This window comes from Triticum urartu, unplaced genomic scaffold, assembly GCF_003073215.2.
Source record: "Triticum urartu cultivar G1812 unplaced genomic scaffold, Tu2.1 TuUngrouped_contig_456, whole genome shotgun sequence".
Taxonomy (NCBI): domain Eukaryota; kingdom Viridiplantae; phylum Streptophyta; class Magnoliopsida; order Poales; family Poaceae; genus Triticum; species Triticum urartu.
The window spans coordinates 16,963-22,616 of NW_024115157.1; positions in this window are offsets into that span (position 1 = coordinate 16,963).

The following is a 5,654-nucleotide window of genomic DNA, read 5'->3' on the forward strand; positions in this document are numbered from 1 at the left end:
TCGTCCGAGATGAGACGGGCACCCGGTAGAACACCCTCATAGTACATCTCGGGGTGGCGGTGCTCCTTGCCCTCTGGCGGCCCCTCCTTGATCAACTTCACGGCGTCTAGCTTGACCCACTACAATTTCACACGGGCGAAAGCCCGGTGTGCACCTTCAATGCAGACAGATCGCTTGACGACCTCAAGTCGCGGGCAGGCATCCACAAGCCGCCTCACCAGGCCGAAGAAGCTGTTCGGAAGGGCGTCGGCAGGCCACAGCCGGACTATAAAGCTCTTCATGGCTTGATCGGCCGCCTTATGTAGCTCGACCATCTGCTTCAGCTGGTCGCTCATTGGCACCGGATGTTCGGCCTCAGCATACTGAGACCAGAACAGCTTCTCCGTCGAGCTTCCGTCCTCGGCCTGCTAAAATTGTGTGGCATCGGACACACTGCGGGGCAAATCTGCGAATGCTCCTGAAGAGCTCCGGATCCGGGTAAGTAATCGGTAATTTACTTTTACATGCTTGCTTTGCATATAGAAAGCCTTACCAGCCGCTATCTTCTTCATTGCGTCGATCTCTTGGAGGGCCTTCTGGGCCTCGGCCTTGGCACTCTTTGCGCTCTCAAGGGCCGCGGCAAGCTCAGACTCTCGCGTCTTAGAGTCAAGCTCCAACGCCTCGTGCTTCGTCACGAGAGCCTGGAGCTCTTGCTGCACCTCGCCCACCCGAGCCTCGTGTTTCTCTTGCTCGGTGCGCTCCTGGGCCGCTTTATCTTCGGCCTGGTTTAGCGCTTGCTTCAGGGTCACCACCTCGGTCGTGGCCCCTGGCAAACATACAATGATCCTGTCATTTTGCAATCGCGTCCTTTTTTATATATATACACATCTATAGACAGGGTATTACTTACCCTTGTTCTCCTTGAGCTGCCTCTTGGCAAGGCCGAGCTCTTTCCTGGACCCCTCAAGGGCCTGCTTCAGTACGGCGACCTCCGCAGTCAGTGCGGTGGACGCCAGCAGTGAAGCCTGCACATCCATATTGACACACTTATATTAGACTCCTGCGATATTATTTGATCCTCTGTTCGGCTTTTCTTTGTGAACACCGAACAAAGCATCAGGGGCTACTGTCTATGCGGTAATATTTCTACTACATTTTAAAAAACTTACCTCGAAGCCTGTTAGAAGGCTGGCACAGGCTTCAGTCAATCCGCTCTTGGTGGACTGAACCTTCTCGATCACCGCACTCATGATAGTGCGGTGCTCCTCGTCGATGGAAGCGCTGCGAAATGCTTCCAGCAGACTGTCCGGCGCCTCTGGATGGACAGAGGTCACCGGCACAGGTGTCTTGCCCCTTTTAGAGGGAGGCCGCCTGCCCGAGCCCGGAACTGCTGGAGGTTCCGGCGCGGTGTTCGGCTGAGGGCCGAACTCGGAGCTCTCAGGGGCCCCGTCCCCTCGGCTCCTGGAGTCCGGAAGGTCGCCTTGAGGCGCCTCCGGGGCTGTCTCCCGTTGATCCAGTGCCTCTTGAGATAACACCTCGGCGTCGTCGGCAGGATGAGGGGAGGTGGCGGTCGGGACTGGATCGCTATCCATGTCCGACAAGCCCAAGGAGCCGTCCGATGATACATCGATGCTGGCTCGTGGCGGCCTGCATAATTGCGTTCGACGTTAGAGAAAGCAGTGCGACAAAGGAATCCTATGAGTTACTCTGGTATCCGAATACTTACGATCTCCCCGGGGGCATGACCCTGGGCAACCACTCGTCTTCGCCTTCGTCGGCGGCGGTGGAACCATCCGAAAGGAGAGTCCTTCCCTTCTTGGACCCTCCGGCCTCCCCGGTTTGGGCGGCCTTCCTCTTCTTGTCTCCCCCGCCTGGAGGGGGAGCATCTTCTTCTTCCTCCTCGTCTTCGGGGGAGGAGTGTGCCATAGAGTTATCGGACGATGAGTCCGATAACACCTGGCGCCAGGAACTCTTTCGAGTTCCCTTGGCCTTCTTGGTCTTCTCCGGCACCTTGTAAGGAGCCGGAGTCAGCATCTCCGTCAGGAGAGCGCCTGCAGTATCTTCGGGCAAAGGGGCCGGACAGTCGATCTGCCCCGACATCTCCACCCAGTCCTGTCAAAGGCATGGAGATTAGACCCCGTGCATAATTAAGCTAGGGAAAATAAATGTCTTACAGGACGTATTGAACTCACCGAACGCGCTAGGCGCTTTGCGCTTAGTCCGCGGTCCTCGGCGAGAGAAGGAGGGACCTCGGCGCCCTTGAACAGCACCTTCCAGACGTCCTTGTGCGTCGTATCAAAGAGCTCGCTCAGAGTCTGGTGCTGGGCCGGGTCGAACTCCCATAAGGTAAAATCCCGTTGTTGACACGGGAGGATCCGGCGGATGAGCATAACTTGGACTATGTTGACAAGCTTGAGCTTCTTGCTTGCCATACTACGGATACATTTCTGGAGTCCGTCCAGCTCCACCGATGAACCCCACGACAAGCCCTTCTCCTTCCAGGAAGTGAGTCGTGTAGGGAATCCGGATCGAAACTCGGGGGCTGCCGCCCATTTGGTGTCACGCGGCTTGGTGATGTAGAACCACGCCGACTGCCATCCCTTTATTGTCTCCACGAAGGAGCCTTCGAGCCATATGACGTTGGGCATCTTGCCCACCATGGCTCCGCCGCATTCTGCTTGTTGGCCTCGTACCACCTTCGGCTTGATATTGAAGGTCTTTAACCACAAGCCGAAGTGGGGCCAGATGCGGAGGAAAGCCTCACACACGACGATGAACGCCGAAATGTTGAGGATGAAGTTCGGGGCCAGATCATGAAAGTCCAGCCCGTAGTAGAACATGAGACCACAGACGAATGGATGGAGGGGAAACCCTAGTCCGCGGAGGAAGTGGTGAAGGAAAACTACCCTCTCGTGAGGTTCCGGGGTAGGGACGATCTGCCCCGTGGCGGGCAGCCGATGCGCGATGTTCGCGGCTAGGTATCCGGCTCCGCGCAGTTTCTTGATGTCTCCCTCCGTGACGGAGGAGACCATCCACCTCCCTCCCGCTCCGGACATGATTGGAGAAGGTCGAGGTGGGAAGTGCGGACTTGGGCGCTAGAGCTCGAGTGTGCGAAAACGGATGAGCAAAGGAGGAAGAAGGCGTGGATAGAAAGGTGAATCCTTATCCCTTTATATGGGCGGACGAAACTAAGCGTCCCCACTTGCCTGGTAAAACTCGCTTATCCCCCAAGCGCCGCAATTGATGGCGCAGTTGGGTTACCCACGCCCCTATTGATGAGAATCCCGTAATAAGGGGACACGATCTCTGCTTTGACAAGACGTGTCGAAAAAACTGCCTCGCGTTATGTGCGGGGCTGGTTAAAAGAAACGGTTCGAATAATCATCGGGCCATGACGTAACATCATGCTGCCAAAACAAGCCAGCAAATTAGATCTGCGAAAATATTATTCTCTCTATGGTGGAATGTGGAACTTATCTTGCAGGGTCGGACACTATCCTCATATTCAAATTCTTCTGTGATGTATTCGGAGAAGGAACCCGCCTTGCAATGCCGAAGACAATACTGCGTGCCGGACTCATCGTCATTGAAACCTGGTTCAGGGGCTACTGAGGGAGTCCTGGATTAGGGGGTCTCTGGACAGCCGGACTATCTCCATTGGCCGGACTGTTAGACTATGAAGATACAAGATTGAAGACTTCGTCTCGTGTCCGGGTGGGACTCTACTTGGCGTGGAAGGCAAGCTAGGCAATACGGATATGGATATCTCCTCCTTTGTAACCGACCTTGTGTAACCCTAACCCTCTCTGGTGTCTATATAAACTGAAGGGTTTTAGTTCGTAGGACAACAACCATAACATACAATCATACCATAGGCTAGCTTCTAGGGTTTAGCCTCTCTGATCTCGTGGTAGATCTACTCTTGTACTACCCATATCATCAATATCAATCAAGCAGGACGTAGGGTTTTACCTCCATCAAGAGGGCCCGAACCTGGGTAAAACATCATGTCCCCTGCCTCCTGTTACCATCCATCCTAGACGCATAGTTCGGGACCCCCTACCCGAGATCCGCCGGTTTTGACACCGACAGGGTCCATGTATGAGAACAAAGTGTGGACTTTGGTTGACTTGCCCGATGATCGGCAAGCCATAGAGAATAAATGGATCTTCAAGAAGAAGACTGACGCTGGCGGTAATGTTACTGTCTACAAAGCTTGACTTGTTGCGAAAAGTTTTCGACAAGTTCAAGGAGTCGACTACAATGAGACCTTCTCACCCGTAGCGATGCTTAAGTCCGTCTGAATCATGTTAGCAATTGCCGCATTTTATGATTATGAAATTTGGCAAATGGATGTCAAAACTGCATTCCTTAATGGATATCTTAAAGAAGAGTTGTATATGACACAACCGGAAGGTTTTTGTCGATCCAAAAGGTGCTAACAAAGTGTGCAAGCTCTAGTGATCCATTTATGGACTGGTGCAAGCATCTCGGAGTTGGAATATAAGGTTTGATAGTGTGATCAAATCATATGGTTTTATACAGACTTTTGGAGAAGCCTGTAATTACAAGAAAGTGAGTGGGAGCTATGTAGCATTTCTGATATTATATGTGGATGACATATTGTTGATTGGAAATTATACTTAATTTTTGAATAGCATAAATGGATACTTGAATTAGAATTTCTCAATGAAAGACCTCGGTGAAGCTGCTTATATATTGGGCATCAAGATCTATAAAAATAGATCAAGACGCTTAATTGGACTTTCACAAAGCACATACCTTGATAAAGTTTTGAAGAAGTTCAAAATGGATCAAGCAAAGAAAGGGTTCTTGCCTGTGTTACAAGGTGTGAAGTTGAGTCAGACTCAATGCCCGACCACTGCAGAAGATAGAGAGAAAATGAAAGTCATTCCCTATGCCTCGGCCATAGGTTCTATCATGTATGCAATGTTGTGTACCAGACCTGATGTGTGCCTTGCTATTAGTTTAGCAGGGAGGTACCAAAGTAATCCAAGAGTGGATCACTGGAAAGCAGTCAAGAACATCCTAAAATACCTGAAAAGGACTAAGGATATGTTTCTCGTTTATGGAGGTGACAAAGAGCTCGTCGTAAACGGTTACGTTGATGCAAGCTTTGACACTGATCTGGATGGCTCTAAGTCGCAAACCGGATACGTATTTTTATTGAATGGTGGAACTATCAGTTGGTGCAGTTCTAAGCAGAACGTCACGGCGGGATCTACGTGTGAAGCGGAATACATAGCTGCTTCGTTAGCAGCAAATGAAGGAGTCTGGATGAAGGATTTCATATCTGATCTAGGTGTAATACCTAGTGCATCAGGTCCAATGAAAATCTTTTGTGACACTACTGGTGCAATTGCCTTGGCAAAGGAATCCAGATTTCACAAGAGAACCAACCACATCAAGAGACGCTTCAATTCCACCCATAATCAAGTCAAGGAGGGAGACATAGAGATTTGCAAATACATACGGATCTGAATGCTGCAGACCCATTGACTAAGCCTCTCTCACGAGCAAAACATGATCAGCACCAGGACTCCATGGGTGTTAGAATCATTACTGTGAAATCTAGATTATTGACTCTAGTGCAAGTGGGTGACTGAAGGAAATATGACCTAGAGGCAATAATAAAGTTGTTATTTATATTTCGT